Consider the following 19199-nt stretch of genomic DNA (forward strand, 5'->3'; position numbering starts at 1 on the left):
GGGCCTCTGTCCATCCGCTATCTTCTAGCCAATCCCTAGTCAGCTTCACACTTGCCATTTCCAGATGAAGCTCCTCCCCTTAGCATAATGACAAATTTTGTCCTCCCCATAGCCAGCGGGCCAGGGCTACTGTATCTGTTTGATTATGGTGAAAAGGGCTGATCCAACTTTGTGTGGGTTTAGGTGGTGTACAACGTTCCTTATCACATCCATGGTGTGACGAATCATTGCCACAGACTTGGAGTCCTCTGCAAAGAGGGAAAGAAACACAGTGATGGCTGGGGCAAAGTCTGGCTCTGGCTGTTTGCTGGGCATGGTAAGCTGTCCAGGAAATCTCTTGATCTCCATTGAAGGTATTCAGACTTGCTGTTTTCCTTGCTTGCTTAAGCATTCTTAAGCATCTGCATTCTTCTTGCAGGCTTGGGTAATCAGTTGGCAGTCTTGAATTCAACATTTGCAGCAGTGATGGGAGCACTGGTTTTCTTCAAGATGAATAGAGGTACAATTGCGTAAGACTTAAGAAGTGACGATATAGTCTGTAGTCTCACAGTCTGAGGTGGGACAACTCCCATTACTTGAGTACTGGGGGATGCTCAAAAATTGATAGCACAGTTCCATGGAAGGAGTCTGTTGCTGGGATTGTGGTTTGTGTTGTCTGGGTGTGGTAGTGAACTGACTACTGTGAAGCTTTAGAGGACAGATTACATTCTCCTCCTCTGAGTGTTGGCATGCACTGTTTGCCATGCTGGTAGAGATGGCCAACGCTTTGACATAGGAAAAAGACAATCCAAGTTTAAAGGAGGTATCTGCTAACTCACTTTTTCATGTCTGTGCATGAAGTGTCAAACCACCGTAGATTGGTAAAGGCATTTCTAGAGCTTAATTATAGTACAAACTTTCTGTTCCTTCATGACAGTGGATGTTGCTTTTGTAGGTCAGTAGCTGTGCCAAAGTAAGTGTAGGTGGATGAATGGAAACTTGTTCTGACTAAGTTTTAATGTTTGGTCTGTCCAGTATCATGAACATCAATGCCAACAGTGACTTGGGCACAGATTTTCTTGGCATTCTGAGTTAAATGATTCAGTAAACGGTGTTGTCATTTGAAACATCTCTTAGAATAATTTTTTCTGTTCGGGGCAGATGAAGTGCTTCTTGGTCAGTCTTCCTCACATGCTTCTGGGAGGACATGTCCAACATCCTGGTTGAAGGCAAGGAGTGCATCTCGTTCGTCTTTGCGCAGTTAAAGATCCGTAACGTGGGATTTTAGTTCAGTGCTGTGAATGTGCCCAGCCATTATCGCCCCCAGCTGGTCAGAGCCTTGTGAGCTCTGCTAATTTAAAGACTGGAGCCATGTCTTCTCAGTGTTTCCTCAGTGTATGCTGTCAGTTGAGCAAAGACAATCCCAAATCTTCTCTGCATTGATTTGCTCAGTTTTCTCCTCTCTGACTTTTGTTGCAGAGACACCAAACAAGTTGCATGATACTTTACCTCTTGGGCCATTAAGTCCCCGGCTCTTAGTTTTTTGCAAGCAAGCACTGGTCTGGAAGCTGAAATGCATGTTTGTGGACTCAACTATCATTGTTGAGGGTAGATGCTTCATGGAAGTTCTCTGATGGTATGTTCATCTCGCAAATAAAGTTTTCTGGATGTCCTTTGTGCTGATCACTTAAACATGTGTTTTCTTTGCAGTCTATCAGGGTGATCCGCAACTTCCTCGGATTTTTTTTTTTCAGCCCTTCTGAGTTTGGTCCGGTTAAAGTTAATGTAGTAGGATTTGTGCCAACGGCCACTGTTCTTGTTCAAAGTCTTTCAGTACCATCATCTCATCTGCATATGACTTGGGATATGGGAAGTGCATTCAGCTTATGGAAAAGTCCAATATTTTCTGCTAGAGTTTGATAGTCAGATCCAACATGCTCTTTGTGATTATGTAGGATTAATCAACTCTACACCTGTGTTTTCCTGCCAACGTACACACTTGCTCCAGTCGATATAGGAATGAGGATGTTTCTGTTGATGGACCAGACTGTAGAACAAGCTTGTATCTTTTTGACATGTATGAAGAAATAGTAATCTAATCTTTCATTACTGTGTACAATTAATATTACCCAATCACCAAGTAACTTTCACATAATCAAAGGAGCATCTGAAGGGGGGAAAAAAAAAAAAAGAAATGTGATCAAATGTTGCCAAGACCACATTGACAATACAAAATGTCCTTACAGCAATTTTAAGGTCAAGCTGAAGAAAACCAAGAAAGCATCCCTTGTATGTCCAATTGTAAACCAACATTATTTGCCCGTTATGGCAATGTTGATGAAATGACATGGCATGAGTTGGCGATGGCCCCATATCTAAAAATCTTTATTAGGTGATGCTCTAACACAGTAATAAATTTCATGTTTTTATCATAAAACCCACAAATCCATTTTTTTGCACAAATTTGATCAGCTACTAAAGGATGTTGGTAAAGCAAGATACTCTCTTCTTGAAGCTGAGACCTGTGTATTTAAACAAAAAGAAAAGGAGGACTTGTGGCACCTTAGAGACTAACCAATTTATTTGAGCATAAGCTTTCCTGAGCTACAGCTCACTTCATCGCGTGCATACTGTGGAAACTGCAGAAAATGTTCTTATACATACAAACCATGAAAAAATGGGTGTTTACCACTACAAAAGGTATTTGCAAAAAGAAAAGGAGTACTTGTAGTGGTAAACACCCATTTTTTCATGCTTTGTATGTATAAGAACATCTTCTGCAGTTTCCACGGTATGCATCCGATGAAGTGAGCTGTAGCTCACGAAAGCTTATGCTCAATGAATTGGTTAGTCTCTAAAGGTGCCACAAGTCCTCCTATTCTTTTTGCGAATACAGACTAACACGGGTGCTACTCTGAAACCTGTATTTAAACAGTATCATAGTTCCAGATGTAATCTTTCAGCAGGCCTGTTGTAGGCAGATGTGGAGATGGGAGTTGGCTGTGAATTATATTTGTCTGCTTAGAAGATCAAAAAGGTCTTTGTTTTGGAGTAATGGTGCATGCTGGGGCACAACGCTGGCCTTGACTTGAATTCTTGAGCTCTTTCAGAGAAAAGGTAGGTAAGTGGCTGTTGGCAGAATGGGTGTGGATGCTTTTAGGGGTGATAGAGAGAAACCTTTAATCACTGTTTTCAGTGTTCAATAGGAAAAGATACTCCCTTCTTGAATAGGTTCAAAACTACAGTGAAAAATATCAATCTGGAATGAGAGTGCCAATCCCGAAGTGCATCTGTGAAGGACTATTATGAGATTCGGAACTCTTCCAGTCAGTTTGTTTCACTTGTGAGCTGTCCTTGTCCCAGGGCTTCAGAAGGCAAGTCTCAAGTGTTCATTGCTGGTCAAATAACTCTTCCTGCCCCTCCAATCGGTTTTTAAAATATGCTAACTACAAAATAGAAAAACTAGGCAACACATTTGGCAGTACACCAGTCATGAAGTGCTAGCTTCTGCCTATCTTGAGCCAATCAGTGACACCTCATGCAAGAGAAATTGACATGGGAAAATGACATTAGGGATTAGAGAATGGGATACCTTTGAAAGAATTTAGCAAATGCCAAGAGATGTGTGCTAGCCACTGTGTTCTGGTCCCTGAGAATTCTCTGTTCAGCACTCTGCCTTCAGTGGGCTGGAAGGGACTTTGCAGAAAATTGTTGTAGAAACATCCAAATGATTGCTAGGTGGCTTGGAGCAGATTTTAGAGAAGAGTTAATCCAGTGCACTTAGTCTTGGGTCATTCTAGGAATGAAGTGCAGCCCCATGTGGGTGGAACTTGGCAGCCATGTACTGGTGGAAAATGACACTCTACACCAGTTGATGGCAGAAAGTAAGCTAATGTCATATGGCTGATGAATGCAGGGAGGAATTTAGGGAGGCAAAATGCAAGTACTCAAGTTGAAATCTGACTAGAATGTCAGTTAATGCACCACGTTTTGCAAAGGGTGCATGAGCTCTAGTGACAAATTCTTGGATCCTCTGTGTTCTGTTTTACCCAAAATACTTCATTTCCAGCAGTGCTGTGATTCCGGTACATCGTGCTGGGTTACTGGACTGAGCATCATCTGCTGGATCACAGCCACTCTTTCCAGCAGCACCTTAGTGGTCTTGGGAGAGCATCTGTCTAAGTACTGATGTGCCCTGCTCTTAGTCTGTGAGAACTGACTAATTTAGAGGGGATAGGTGTTAAGTGGCAGGCTTCTGGAGAGGTTTAGCTGATCTGTTAATTTACCTACAGACAGCTTCCTTGGAGCTGTACAGGGCACAAATATGAAGATTGTCCCTGACTCGAGGAGTTTACAACCTAATAGACACATAAGATAGGAGCCACTGGGAGGCCCAGAGGAGAGAACAAACGTAATTTATGCTGGCAGAGTCCCCTAATGGAGACACAGTTTATACTGGCAAAAGGAGTACTTTCCCCAATATAGTTAAAATACCTCCCCAAAGGACTCTAAGCTGCATCTACATGCATAGCTATGTCAATTAGGGGTGTGATTTCCCGCGGGGGGGGGGGGGGGACTGACTCTCCTAACAGAAACATTGATGCCAACAAATCTTTCTAGTGCAGACCTGGCCTCAGTTTTTAATAATTTTCCTGCTTTCACACACTTTTCCTCTAAGGTAGCATTGGGAAAGAGAAAGTGTTCAGTAAATACTATGCTGACCCACATTTAAAGTGTGGGTTGCCTCCATGTGTAATAGATTCTCCAGTAATATAACTGTGTGTCCAGGCAGTAACTCAGAAATGAAATTAAATGAGGGTAACTGCTTTGCTATGGCAATGTGAGGGACTTTGGCCCCACTTTGGGGGGGGTTTCAGACAAAAGACTATGGCCTGGCAATTCTGTATTATTTTTGTAGAAGGCTCAAGGAAGCACTGGGAGCATCTTGCAGGCACCCAGCAATTATCATAATAAACAGTTTTATCATCTGCTTGGCAATCAATAATGTGGCTTACTCTGCTTTAGTATCTCAGTGGTATTGATTACCTTAACAACTGTGCTGCGGTTAGCCTATGTTAACCCCTGCTCTGCTGGTAGGGCTTGCCACTTTCACTGGACTAGGCAAAAAAGCTCTGTTTTCAGTCTAGACAAGTTCACGAATTTGACAGCAGGCCAGGCCAAAACTAGCTTTAATCCTGCAATGTCTGACAATAGGTTTTAAATGAGAAATGTGGAGCCTGATACATTTTGGGGAAATGGTATCTTAAACATTTAGAGCAATTGGATTAAAATGTGATTCAAAATGTGACTATCAAAAGCCTAAATATTTCCCTGTGCTTTCCCTACTTGGTGGATTCTGATTGTGATCATTACTTACTCCATTGTAGCTTTGTAGAACAGTTTTTATGTAAGTGGGTGGATTTTCTTGGTTTTGTTTGTTTTTCTGAGCATAGATTGAGATCTCTGTACCTCACTTCTGGGAGAAAGGATGCCTGTGGGCCTTGAGGCTAAACCACACCCCTCTATCCAGGGTCCTGGGCCCCACTGTCCTTAGAAATTGACAGGAGCTCAGAATTCTTATTGGAGTAAGAATTTGTCCCGGACATTCCAGCTTCTACCAGGTCCCTGATTTCTCAGTGCTGCTGGAATCCCGTGGTCTTCAGGGACTGCATGAGAACTGGTCAGCTCATGGGTATGGAGTTCTCTCGCAGCTGGCACCCAAGGTCCCCTCGTGCTCCTTGGTCTATGGCGGGATATGGTTTCCCTTGGCTACAGAATTGGGAACCAATTGCTAAGGGTATGTCTATACTCCCTGCCGGATCGGTGGGCAGTGATAGATCCAGCTGGGGTCGACTTACCGTGTCTAGACTAGACGCGATAAATCGACCCCCGAGCACTCTCCCATCGACTCGTGTACTCCAGCGCCGCGAGCGGAGTCGATGGGGGAGCGGCAGCCGTCGACTCACCGTAGTGACGACACCATGGTAAGTCGATCTAAGTACGTCGACTTCAGCGACGTTATTCACGTAGCTGAAGTTGTGTGACTTAGATTGACACCTCCCCCCTCCCCCCCAGTGTAGACCAGGCCTAAGAGCTGCTTGGTCCTGCAGCGGCACACAAGGGGCTGGGCTGTGTAGAAGAGGCTTTGACTAAGTGAATCTGTTGCAGCATTTTAACAGCCTTGCTGTGCTACAGTCTCGGCTCAAGAGCAGCAGTTCAGAGCTTGTTGCGTTTTGGGAGGCAGAAGTAAGCTTGCTTCTCTTAGGGCTCCTGACAGGAGTGTGAGGGAAGCAATACTTCCTGGACCTTGGGTGTAACTAGGAAGTTTGGTCTCATGGCCCAAGTATTTCTCCTAATGGAATTTCCCATCAGTTACTGCCCTGCTGATTTCTGATCAATGAAAATGAAATTGCATCACCTCCTCAGAGGCTCCATGTATGGCTGCAGCTTCCAGCCGTGTCAGTTCCGGTAAAATAATCTCATCAGGCGTGTGAGAGGGTAATAAGAAATAAAAATAAAACCCCACAATTAGGAAGAGGCTGAACAGCAGAGTAACACTGAGTTCTGGAGACCAGGAGAGCTACATTCCGTGACTCCTCGCTACCCCCGCAAAATCTCCTGGCAGTTCAAACTTGAGGCCCCCTGAATCCTGTGGAGGCCCGCTTTTGGGTGAGCTCTGAAATCTGCGTGCATCCACTCCAGGCAGATCCTGGAACTTCTACTTATTTGGGTCACAGTTTAGCCATTCTATAGGTAACAACTGTAAATTGCATTAGGATTCAGTTTGCCTGAAAGCGTTACAAAAACCTGGCACTTGCTAAACAGCGGCAGTGTGTGGCGTGGGCCAGGAGAACCTGAACTCCAGACTCACAGCGTATTGAATAAAAAGAAAAGGAGGACTTGTGGCACCTTAAAGACTAACCAATTTATTTGAGCATAAGCTTTCGTGAGCTACACGAAAGCTTATGCTCAAATAAATTTTAGTCTCTAAGGTGCCACAAGTCCTCCTCTTCTTTTTGCGGATACAGACTAACACGGCTGCTACTCTGAAACCAGCTTATTGAATGGGATTCAGCCTATTGACGCCCACTGGTTCCTGTACACAGTGGGCTTTGTTTTAATCAGACGACTGCTTCTGAAGTGACACCATGTCTTAGACACCAGTGGGGACGGGTAGATGGATGGGTAGGTGCCATGCCCATGGGAACAACCTGTTTTTAGAAATTCTCATGTCTGTTGCAAGGTTACACAGAAGAATAAGGGCTTGTCTACATGGGAAACTTTTCCAGTTACAAAGGTATATTTAAACTGGTGTAGATATATTGGTATAACTCCCTGTGTGGACACTTTTTTATTTCCAGTGGCTTTTTGGCCTCATTCAAAGGCTAGTCTACACTAGAAGTGTCTTATCTCGTGAAGAGAGTCTGTGCCGACAGGAGAGAGCTCTCCAGTTGGCATAATAAATCCGCCTTCACCATAGATGGTAGCTGTGTTGGTGGGAGAAGCTCTACCGCTGACATAGCGCTCTCCTCACCGGTGCTTAGGTGGGTGTAAGTTGCATCGATTGGGGGTGGCTTATTCACACCCCTGAATGGTGTAAGTTCTACCGAAGTACGTGGCAGTATAGACCTGGCCTAAACTGCTTCCAAAGTGAAATAAGCGAAACCAGAAAAGGCAGGCTTATCCCGGGGTAAGAGTGTCTGCCTGGGGAATTGCACCAGTAGAGCTATTGGGTTTAAATTAATGTCTTAGCTCATACTTGTATAGGCAAGCCTTCCTGCCCTGTCTGCGGGAACCGACCAGACAGTAGCAGCTGTTTCTGGGGGAAGAGCTTGTTTTACTGGTCTTCCAGCACCCTGTTCCCTAAAGTTCTCTTATTCAAAGTCGAGTTCTGCTGCTGAGCTATTGCATCCCATCGGTGCTCTAGCTTGCATCAGTCCTTCACTTGAACCATCAGTTGATCAGTTCAATCCCTACAGCACACTTCTCTGCTAGGATCATTGCTGAAAACCCAAAGTCCTACTTATAGGCTTTCCCAAAGGGTGTGGGCCAGGGTCTGAGCCCTGGCCAAGGAGAAAGGTGTGATTGATAACTCTGGCTACTGCTCTGGTCTCTGTTTTTGTCCTTGACGCTAGACAGAAACAAGTTCACTGTTTGGGTGAACCAGTGGAGGGAACACAGCATTCACAGGGACCCTCACCAGGCGTGTGAGCTGCGGTGGGTGAGTGGACATGATAAGAAAGGTTTCAGAGTAACAGCCGTGTTAGTCTGTATTCGCAAAAAGAAAAGGAGTACTTGTGGCACCTTAGAGACTAACCAATTTATTTGAGCATGAGCTTTCGTGAGCTACAGCTCACTTCATCGGATGCATGTCGTGGAAACAGTTTCCACGGCATGCATCCGATGAAGTGAGCTGTAGCTCACGAAAGCTCATGCTCAAATAAATTGGTTAGTCTCTAAGGTGCCACAAGTACTCCTTTTCTTTTCATAAGAAAGTTTTGGGTGTTTAGAGAATACCTTGTTTTTATGAGCTGCTGTGGGGCATGTAGAGACTTCACTGTCTGTCTTTATAAAGATTTCCATTTTGAGTTTTGTGTAGCAAAGCAATGCCTGGAGTACTTCTGCTGGAGAGAGAAGGCGGCAGCCGTGCACAGCACAGGCTGTTGGAGTACTAGGAAGATATAGGACGGACAAAGACTCAGTGAAGCTTGAAACATCAAGAGTGAAAAGCTTCTTCCAGGAGTCATTACTGTTACTTGGAGCACAGGGTCTGTGGATTATAGTTCTACATTCCTCCTCAGTTCAGGCACAGCCAGTAAGAACCTCTGTAGCTCTGTAACCTCGGGCTGTGATCTCTGATCTTGTCAGATAAGCGGGCTAATGTGGAGGCAGTAATGGACTGGAGACTCAAGGAACAGGTGATGCAGGAAGTGGTGACAGTGATTCATTGAGGGGCCCTCTTGCCTCTGGGACAGTAGTGACTGTATCAGAAGGGGGGGCCCTGCTGGAGGAGCTGTCTTTGCTGTTTTTAAAGATCTGGCATTTGTCGTAAGAGGAGGTGTGTCAGCCCCACTGTCTGGCCTCGTTGCGGGTGGAATGTAGGGATGTCTACCTTCATTGCCACGACTGGTGGCTTCAGCAGAAGTAGCAGTGGTCCTGATGTAGACGAGATACTAGGCAGACTTCAGTTTCTGTGCCATCTTACGTACGGCTGCAAGGGTTACAACTGCTGCTAACTGCTCATAGCCTTGTCTGTGTTAGCCAGCACCAGTGAAGCCGAGCTAGTGGTAGCGAAGATAAGAAACTCCACAGAAAAGCCTAGAGTGGAGAAAACGTAGTTCTGGAATGACTGCAAATCCCCCGGCAGGTTGTACAGGCAAGCTGCTCTTCACTTGGGAGGCAGGGGTCAAAGGCTGAGTGAGGAGATCTGGATTTTTGTCCTGCTGCTCCCACCATCTTGCTGTGTGACTGTGGACGAGTCACTTAATTTCTCTGTATGTGTTTTCTTTATCTGTACAAAAGAGATGATGGCACTTACCTTTGAGATCTACAGATGAAACCCGCGAGATAAACACCAAGTATTGCCGTTAAAATTATTTATTCTCTCCTAACTAGTTGTGTGGTGTTGCTTGTGAAGAATAGCTGCTATGCTCCTCCCCAGAGGAGCATATGGTTTGTAAAATGCATTTGGCTGGAAGGCCCAATACATATTGTGTATAAGCAGGGCCCTGTGTACTCCCCGATACGGGGGACCAGATACTGTGCAGGGTTTGCCTTTCAGGTGGGGACCCTCTCTCCTGTTTCCATGCCAAGTGGTTGAGCCCTACAGCTTCCAGGCCTCTCCTGTTCAGCATTTTCTTTGCTTCCTGCTGCTTGAACAGCTGTTTATGCTAATGATCCCATGAAGATCTGAGGAAGTTGCTGTGCCTATACATGTGAGTCTGTGCATGTGTGTTTTCTACCCTGTTAATGAACGTGTGCAGAGCAATGCTTCTTTGTATGGCCAGTGCGCCAGTTCCGGAGCCCTGTGCCAGAGCCAGCTGCCAATGGCAAGGGCCCTCGCTTATGCCTTTTCCTGCTGTGAGGAAAACACACACCTTTTTCAGAGTCGCTTTGGAGATACCTGCTGTGCGAGTCTTCCCTTTCCTCAGGCCATCTTTTACCTAGTCCTCTCCCAGTGCTGTGTGTCGTTCTGCACTGGTTGGCAGGACCCCCGCAGAACAGAAAGTATCCAGCACTTAAACGGTAAATCACATGGGAGCTTCCCCAGTCAGGGAGTACAGCAGGATGGGTCATGAAAAGGGAACACTGCAGCAGGATAGCAGGGCTCTTCTGTTCCCCATCCTGTCAGCGGGTGTTGGAACCCTGCAGGGTAGCTGGCTTGATTCCTACTCACTCAGCAGGGCTCCTGTGGCTTGCTATTCACCCTGCCATAACAGAGCTGTGACTGTCTCTGGCCAGCTGGAACCACAGTCTTGGACAGAGGTCTCTGCAGGGAAACTCTAGGAGCAGCCAAATGTAAGAAGAATGCATAGGCTGAGATTTGTTTTTGTTGTTGCTTTGTAAATTAATGCAAACCTTGGAAAAGGAGTAAATAAAGGCTAGTAGTAGATGGTGTCCAGAATTGGGCAGGAATACCTCGTGCTAACAAACACATAGGATGCAGCATCGGCATTATGGTCATTTAACTGTTTGATCAGTTACTTCCTGTGGTACTTATCTATTGCCTTCTCTCACGAAGAGTGTGGGGAAAATAATTTGCCCTGTGAAATTAGTTTCTCCTTATTGAAATGTTGGGCTGCAGTGATTAAAAAATGCTGGTTTTGTTTTCTCATTAGGAAGCACATAATAAGAATCCCAGAGAATTAACCCTCTGAAATGTTGCTGGAAACCCCTATCAAGAACCACTCTGCAAGCTACACACACGCTTCATTGCTATGCCTAGATTTTTACACATAAACACCATTTTTATTCTATTATTCCAAGGCACGTTGCAAACTCCTCAGATTCCTCTTAATGAGAATATCTGCCAGCCTCTCTGGCACCTCAGTGAGGAGGGAAGAGCTGAGCTCTGTCTCTCACGTTTATGATATAAGAAAAAACCCATCTGGTGAAGCTGGGAGTTGAAAGAGCAAAGAACCATGGAGGTCATCTCTAAATGCTGTTGCCTAGCTCAAACTTTGGCTCTGTGCTGCACCATTCCTTTGAGCTGATGCTTTGGGAATTAGGCAAGAGCTCTCTATTCTAGAAAGTAATTTTCCATGTATTTGTTTAATAAGATCTGCTGTATAAATGTTCTAAAGTGACATGTCCATGCAACCTTAATTTTACCCCCTTGTGCATCCATCCTGTGCATTGGATAAGGCAGGAGTCCTATGGGAAGCAACAGTATGCGTTCAGATTACTACAGATTTGTGCTCTAAGGGTCTGAGTTAAGCCTGCATGGGCAACCTACATTCTGGAAAAAAGAAAAGGAGGACTTGTGGCACCTTAGAGACTAACCAATTTATTTGAGCATAAGCTTTCGTGAGCTACAGCTCACTTCATCGGATGCCCGATGCATCCGATCGGGCTTCCGATGAAGTGAGCTGTAGCTCACGAAAGCTTATGCTCAAATAAATGTGTTAGTCTCTAAAGTGCCACAAGTCCTCCTTTTCTTTTTGCGAATACAGACTAACACGGATGCTACTCTGAAACCTACATTCTGGAGTTTCTTAATTTTTAAGTGCTTGGCTTTGCAATCTAACTGTTTTGAACATAGCCTTTTCTGCATATAATTCCCTATGCTTTTAAAAAGGAAAAGGTTTAAAAAATATGGGCATGCATAATGCATCCACAGTAGCATAGGAACTGTGACCTTTCAATACTGTGTTACTCGCCTCTGCTGCTTGAGCTAGAAGGCAGAATGGTTACAGAATTGGCAGCAGGGGAAAGGTGGTGTCCCAGCAGGGCATGGGTTGCTGGGGCTGGGTGTTGGGTTCAGGGGATAGTTGGGAGGAGTCTGGCCTGGCTCTCTTCCCCTTCCTTCCCTGTTGCAGCTTACCTGGCATCTCTCCGCTTACAATGCGGTGTCCGCAGCAAGTGGCGGCAGGGGCCCAATCTAAGAATATTTGGTTGTTATTTTGGCAGGGTGCCACATCTTTCCAAAGGTTTGCTGGTGACAAAGGGGAATTGGGAATTTTTAACCATTCACGTCAGCAAAACATGAACGGCATTTCCTGGGGCCAAAAAAAAGGCACTTCTCTGGCCCACGGACTTTCCACATGCTAACTTCAAAGGTGCTGCAAACAGTAGAGGTGTTTAGAGCTCCTCAAAAAAAGTTGCAATAATTTTTGGTAATGTAAATATTAAGCAACCTAAATATAGGGTTTGCTTCCAGCTTTCCCTATAATTAATAGATTTCACACTCTCTTTATTATAGATGGCTGTGCTGTGTATTCTAGGTACTGTGAAAAGCTGATAATTTTGCAAACCGATATTTCCCATCATCTACTTTACCTGGTATGCAACAGCATCCAGCTTTATCCAGTTAACCTACATGGAAATCTGTGACTGTCTGATACATGAGGTCCGTGTTCTTGATGGGCAGTGCAGGGTTTTGGTATCCCTGTAACAAAGCATACATGGTGCCGAGCGGTGTGTGAGTGTCAACCTGTATTTCCCCTCCCTTGAGGGCACCCACTTGCAGGCTCCTAGCTGTTACTTCTGGGCAGGGATTTTAAGGCTACGCAGCTGTCTGCCTGCACCGCTATCCTCAGCAAGCCAGACTGCTGCCCACACTTTGTTTTCTCTCTGAGGGCTATGATCAGTGTTAGCACACAGCTCTTTCTAAGCAAGCACATTTATTCTAAAGGTAATAGCAATACAGAGCAAACATATTAAAACAATAAAATAACCTATACGCATGCTAAAAAAGCTTACTTGAGGTCATCCCCTGGTTCGAGCCTAGGGCTCTGATAGATGTTAGTCTGTCAAAACCCACAACTGGCTTTTCCCCGTGGTTACAAGTTCATCCATGTTCGATCCGGAATGAGAACGAAGGCCCCGAGACAGTTTAAGCTTGAGCTGTTTATCCAAATGGCTTTTCTTTGTCTGTTGGTCTCGGGAGACTCCAGTTTGAACCAGAATACCTGATGCTCCATAGGAGGTAGCACCTCTCTGGAGGTGTTATAACCTGAGTGATTTGCCTTGATCATCCCCTGCTGTTTTCACTTCCTGGAGGAGCTGTGGTAACCTTCCCCCCGTTGAATGCACATAGTCTGTAGCCCACATTGATACAAAAGCCATTGATACACTTAATACAAAATGGTTGCCCAGAGGGATTGCCGGAAGTTGCCCTATCTGTCACAGGTATGTGGAAAGGGTCAGTGCTCCAGAGTCTCCACACCTGCACTCCCAAGATTTGCTGGGGCCATGATACTTGGTTTCTGTGTGTGTGTGTGTCTCTCTCTTCCCTCCCCCCCCCCCCACTAGATTTCCAATTAGTAGGAGAATCAAGCTATGAATACAGCCAATACTAGGGGGCTAAATAAATGTTAGACTGCTCTGTGGAGGAGCTGCTTCTGGGTCATCCTCAGGAGGCCCCTCTTGTGCTTTGGGATTGGCGTATTTACACAAATGAGAAAACAGAGGGTGTTCCCTTTTGGCCTCTCTGCAAAAGAGGCTGGAAAAGAGCCAGCTATGCGGGAAGAAGGATGGGTCTGGAAGGGGCTGAGTAGACTGTCATCCCTAAGTAGTCCCGATAACCAGGGGGCCTCGTCTGAGATCTTGCCCTTCCCTACCAACCCCAGCTTCTAGTAACTGAAGTTGAAGCTAGACAAATTCAGACTGGAAATAGTGTCAATTTTAATGGTGAGAGCCATTGGAACAATTCCGCAAGGGGCATGGTGGATTCTCCATCACTGACCATTTTAAAATCAAGATTGGATTTTTTTTGTGAAAGAGCTGTTCCAGGAATTATTGCAGGGCAGGTCTCTGGCCTGTGTTACACATGTGGTCAGACTAGATGATCACAATGGTCCCTTCTGGCCTTGGAATCTGTGAATCTAGGAATAAGCTCAGTCAGCTGAATAGATGTCATAAAAACTAATTCCAGTGTCAGCAGGAGCTACTCCACTAACCTATATACTGGACCACTTATCTTGCTCCATCCTCCTTACCATGCATTTCAGCAAGCCACCTTGGAAAGACGAGACAGAATAAGCGTCTTTGCAGTTCCAAAGTTCCCCTACTTTGGGATCACAGCACTGAGGTCCAGCTGCCCACTGGGTGTTTAAGGCAGGATACTAATGTAGGAGGTGGTGTGGTATGCACTCACACGATTGATTCCTACGGTGTCTGTTGCCAGAAGGCCTAGGTGCATATTTACAAAGTTAAAGCCTTTCTTATATAACTTCCCACAATAGGGAACTCTCGAGGAGCTGCTGCTGCTGCCTACAGAAATGTTTACCAGGAATCATGTCCTCACTGAAACCAAGGCTCACACCTAACCCAGTAAATGTCACGTGAGGCCCTGCTGCCGGCTGGCCTGTGGCTGGGCAAGCTGTGAAGGAGCAGGCCTTCTGTTAGTTGAGCTCTTTCCTCTCCAGAACACTGACCTGGGCAGTCTGCAGCTGGGCCGGGCTGCACCTCAAGGTGTCTGCCAGGGTCATGGCCAGCAGTGGCAAGTGTCTGCCTGTCTCTCACCCGATGTTGCTCCCCCTTTTTGCAGAGGGAACAGTTTTTCACTCTCTCCTTTTGTTTTCCTACTTTCTCATCGCTTCCAGTCTTGGTTTACTGCCAAACAGCCTCTTGTGAAAGGGCCGCCTAATTAACCCTGTGCTAATTAACAATTTAAAATTACACAGCATGGCTGTTCATATTTAATTCTCGGGAAGCTTGAGCAACAGCAGGAACCCTCTCCTCCCTCCCGCTTTCCATTCTCTGCCTTTCATGACTGCGACAGCCTCAGCCCTTTAAGGGGGTAAGGAAGTAGGCTGTTTAGACCAGAGCCTGCACCCAGAGGTCAGCTGTTTGCTGAAGCACAGTGAAGGAAGCTGGCTTTATACCAGCTGCTAGAACTGGAAATATTGGAACAGGGATCACTGAGGGTGGGGTAAGGGTGGTGGGGGAGTGAATGCTGTATGAGATCACCCAGTGAGAAGCTGGGATTGACTTCACTCATGTTCTAGACAGGCAAATAGCTGCAAAAGGAACTTTTGTGGTTAGTGGAGGCCCTTGGTGAAAGTTTTTGGAATATTTGTAGTGTAATTTATTGCTTCACCCACCTGAATGTGGTTTAATCCTGGTAAGAAGACATTGCTGTTCTTGCGGCTGAAGATACTGGCCCATAATTCTTCATCATCTAATCAGCAAATGCATCCAGGCAGTGTTCTGGGAGGCCTTGAGATGCAGAGATTTAAAAGGGAAAACGTAGGGACCGGGGAAGGATTAAAGTAAAGGGTTATGGCTGACCGAGCTGAGTGACAAAAGCCTGAGGGATAGTTGTGAGGTTTGTATGACACAGGTGAGAGAAGAGGCTAGAGGAGGGATTGAACAGGAAGTGTTTCCTTCTGCTCACTATGCAGTGTGTGGAAGCACAGGTGGTCTTTGGGTTCTCACACTGTTCTCTTTCTCTAACTAAAGATCACTGACTGTATGGGAACCCATGTTTACAGACAGAGTGCTGATCGACTTGACGAGTTGACTTCTGCCTCCTTAAGTAAGAACAACCTTTCATTATTGACTGGCTGATAAACAGTAAAGAAGAAGAGAGAGAGAATTGTAAGAGGATGAGGAAATGTACAAAAGATGCTTGTGCAGGAGGGCTTAGCCAATTCTCTTACATCTTGTTGCCCCTGTTCTTGGTCAGTCGGGATGGGAAATGTTAGGTCTAGGCCTAACCCAAGGCACTAATACTGAACTAGTGTGTCAGTCACCCCATTTAGAATCTAGTTTGCTTTAAACATGCAAATCATGGAAAGCGCTGAAATCTGCCATTCGTATATGAATGGGAACGATCAGCTGTCTGTATGTCTTCTTTCTTGGCCCCATCCCAGGAAAGTAGGTCTGTTCTTGGGGCTGAAAGGAATGGGCAAGAAAGCTCCCAGTCACAGAGCAGAGAGGTCAGAAACCTGTCCAGGAGCCAATGGAAGTAGTGCATTCAGGGCATTCTGGCTCAGGAGTTTCTCACTAGCAGCCTTCTGAGATTCAGAAAATCAAAGACAAAAGAAAGGAGATTCTTAAAGCAGCATCTCCTGAGCCAGTTAACTGGCTGAGTGGGGGAGGGTTGTTAGAGCAACACAGAGGCAGAAAAGCCCACCAATTAATTGGTAAATGCTTGCAGGTTTCTCTGGCCTGGCCTGGCCTGGAGAGGAGATTGGCTTGCCTGTCAATAAACAAGTCCCCAGTGCCGCATCAAAGCCGCAGTCCTTTATCAATCGTGGCCTCCTCTTCCCGCATGTTTCTGTAACTTACCAAGCATTTACGACATTGATTTTACAATCAGGCTGTTAACCCTCCCACCCCATTGGCCCTGCTAACCTTTTTGGCCCAAACTGTCAATCAGGCATCTTCCAGCCAATCAGATGTATTCCCAGAAATAGTCTAGAATTTTGAGTGGCCCTATTTCTTGGCTTTAAATATTTCTTGAGAAGCCAATTGCATTTTCTTATTTTAGTTCTGTCCCTATTACTTTGACTCTTGTTTAACAAAGTAACACTGTGTTAATGGGAATGAACACTTGCTTGTGTGTGTGTTGAGGGTTACAAACAGAATGAATCTTTTACAGACTTACTTTTTCCAAGAAGCTAATTCCCAAGAGAATATTGACGATGGCTTTCCAGGTACCTTTGTTGGGAGACTTTGGGATGGTTTAGAGTCTTGCTTTTTTTCACCTGCCAGAGAGCCTTGGGGAGCGTAAGTGATCAAACTGCTAGCCAGAGGCAGACAAAAAGATGGAACTCCCAAACAGGGTCCAGGGACAGCACCCTGAAAAGAGTCCCAGCAGGTGGGATGTGAGAGAATTGGCTTCTCACTTGGAGAGTCTTATCAGCTTTCTTCCTAGCTTACTGCTTGCAAATTTAGTCCTGGACAGAGCATCACAGAAATTACACATTTTATCCATGGGATTGGTGTGAATGGGGCAGACTGCGGGGATAACTCAGAAGAAAGTGTAGTGCAGGCATGTGTGTGCATATGTATATTGTGACAGGGGCAGGCCAGATGGCTACAGGAGAGTGTTAGAAGGCAGATATCTTAGACCCAGATTAAGCAGGTCCGTTTTCCCTGGGTAAAGTAACAGGGGCAGTTCCAGAACAAGAAGGAACTTGCTGGAACAAATTCAGGCAGGCAGGCTAATTAGGACACCAGGAACCAATTAAGAAGCTGCTAGAATCAATTAGGGCAGGCTGGCTAATAGGGGACCTGAGTTTTAAAAAGGACCTCACTTCTGTTTGTGGCATGTGTGCGAGGAGCTGGGAGCAAGAGGCACTAGGAGCTGAGAGTGAGATCGTGGACTGTTGGAGGACTGAGGGGTACAAGCATTATCAGACACCAGGAGGAAGATCCTGTGGTGAGGATAAAGAGGGTGTTGGGAGGAGGCCATGGGGAAGTAGCCCAGGGAGTTGTAGCTGTCACACAGCTGTTCCAGGAGGCACTCTAGACAGCTGCATTCCACAGGGCCCTGGGCTGGAACCCGGAGTAAAGGGCAGGCCCAGGTTCCCCCCAAACCTCCCAACTCCTAATCAGACACGGGAGGAGTTGACCTGGACTGTGGATTCCATCAGAGGGGAATGTCTCTGGGCTGTTCCCCGACCCACATGGTGGATCAGCAGAGACTGCGGGAATTGTTCTCCTTCCTTTTTCCCGTGCTGGCCAGTGATGAGGTTAGCTGAGTGAATGGCAGGTTTCAGCCACTAGCAAAAGTGGCCAAACTGAGGGCTGCTGTGATTCTCCGAGACAAGCAAAGCCACCAATAAGCGCAGGACCCACCAAGGCAGAGGAGGAACTTTGTCACAATATGTAATGAGAGAGGTGGAAGTGATAATATATTGAAGGAGGAAGAGAACTTATCTAGGGAGTGGGAAATACACATTGAGAGAGAGAAGGGAAAGAAGAAATAGCATAGATGGCAAATTAGGAAAATATCCACCATGATCCATTATAGGAAAAAAAATAAATGTGGGTGAAGAACGAAGTCAGGAAAAAAGAGCAGGTATAGCAAATTTGCCAAGTGACACGTTCCTCAAGTAACTTTGCTATAGTCAAGTAATTTATTCAACAACCACTTTTTGTGGGATTCAGCCAGCTCTGTAGCTGGTGAGACGTTTCTTGGCAAACATTCAAGTCGGTGAAATTTGTCAAATTGCACGTGTAGCTAATATTTTTTTTTCTATGTCACCAACCCCCATAAGTAACATTTAAAAATTTTTATTAAATGAAAAGTTCATTTGTTATGTATTTCATGGTGTTACAGTTAAATACAGTGCATGGTCAATGGGGCCGAATTCGTGAAGGGGGTAGCTTTTTCTTTTTTACGGTATTCCTTTAAATTTCAGGGCATACAGCTTTGGAAGAATGTAGCAACGCAGCTGTCTTTCACCATAGCTACTAGGTTCAGTCCTTGGGTCAGATACATTTATAAACTCTGATCATGATAGTTAGCAGTTAATAAAGCATTTTACATTTTCAAAGCATATAATTAAAAAATTACAGATTAGTTGTATTGAAAGAGCCCCAAAGTTGGTGGTGGACAGCTAATTCTGTTGGAGTTTGTAAAGTAACAGGGCTGCAAAAAAGGCAAGTGCAATGTTGGCTTGTATGTACAAAAGCATCATCTCTATGGATCCGTGAGGTGCCGATTCCTCTCTACTGGTCTGGAGTGGTGTGACCAAACCGGACGTATTGTTCGGTTTTTGGCACCTCAGAAGAAGAAAGTTACAGATTAAATGGAGGGAGTTCAGAGAATAGCAACCAAAATGACTAGGGAGCTGTAAGAAATGATTAGTGGGGAAAGGTCATTTTAAAAATTATGTAGGCATAAATGCAATACTTAGATTGACTCAAGGAGGCATAATTAAGACCAAAGTATAAAATTAAGAAATGGAAAGCTTAGGCTGAATATCGCAGGAATTCCTGATGAAGATGTATTAGGGTTTGAAATAATCTCTCAGGGAAAGTCAGGGAAACTCAATACTTGGGACGTTCACAACTAGCCTGGACAGTTAAGTAGCACTGCAGGA

General features: G+C 45.3%; 1 protein-coding gene across 3 annotated transcripts in view; it reads left to right on the forward strand.

Moving 5' to 3' along the window:
• ZFHX3 (zinc finger homeobox 3) overlaps positions 1 to 19199 on the forward strand; it is a 279269-nt gene that overhangs the window by 70383 nt on the left and 189687 nt on the right. The window lies entirely within an intron of this gene.

The sequence above is a fragment of the Lepidochelys olivacea genome, assembly GCF_965140295.1.
Source record: "Lepidochelys olivacea isolate rLepOli2 genome assembly, chromosome: 12".
Taxonomy (NCBI): Eukaryota; Metazoa; Chordata; order Testudines; family Cheloniidae; genus Lepidochelys; species Lepidochelys olivacea.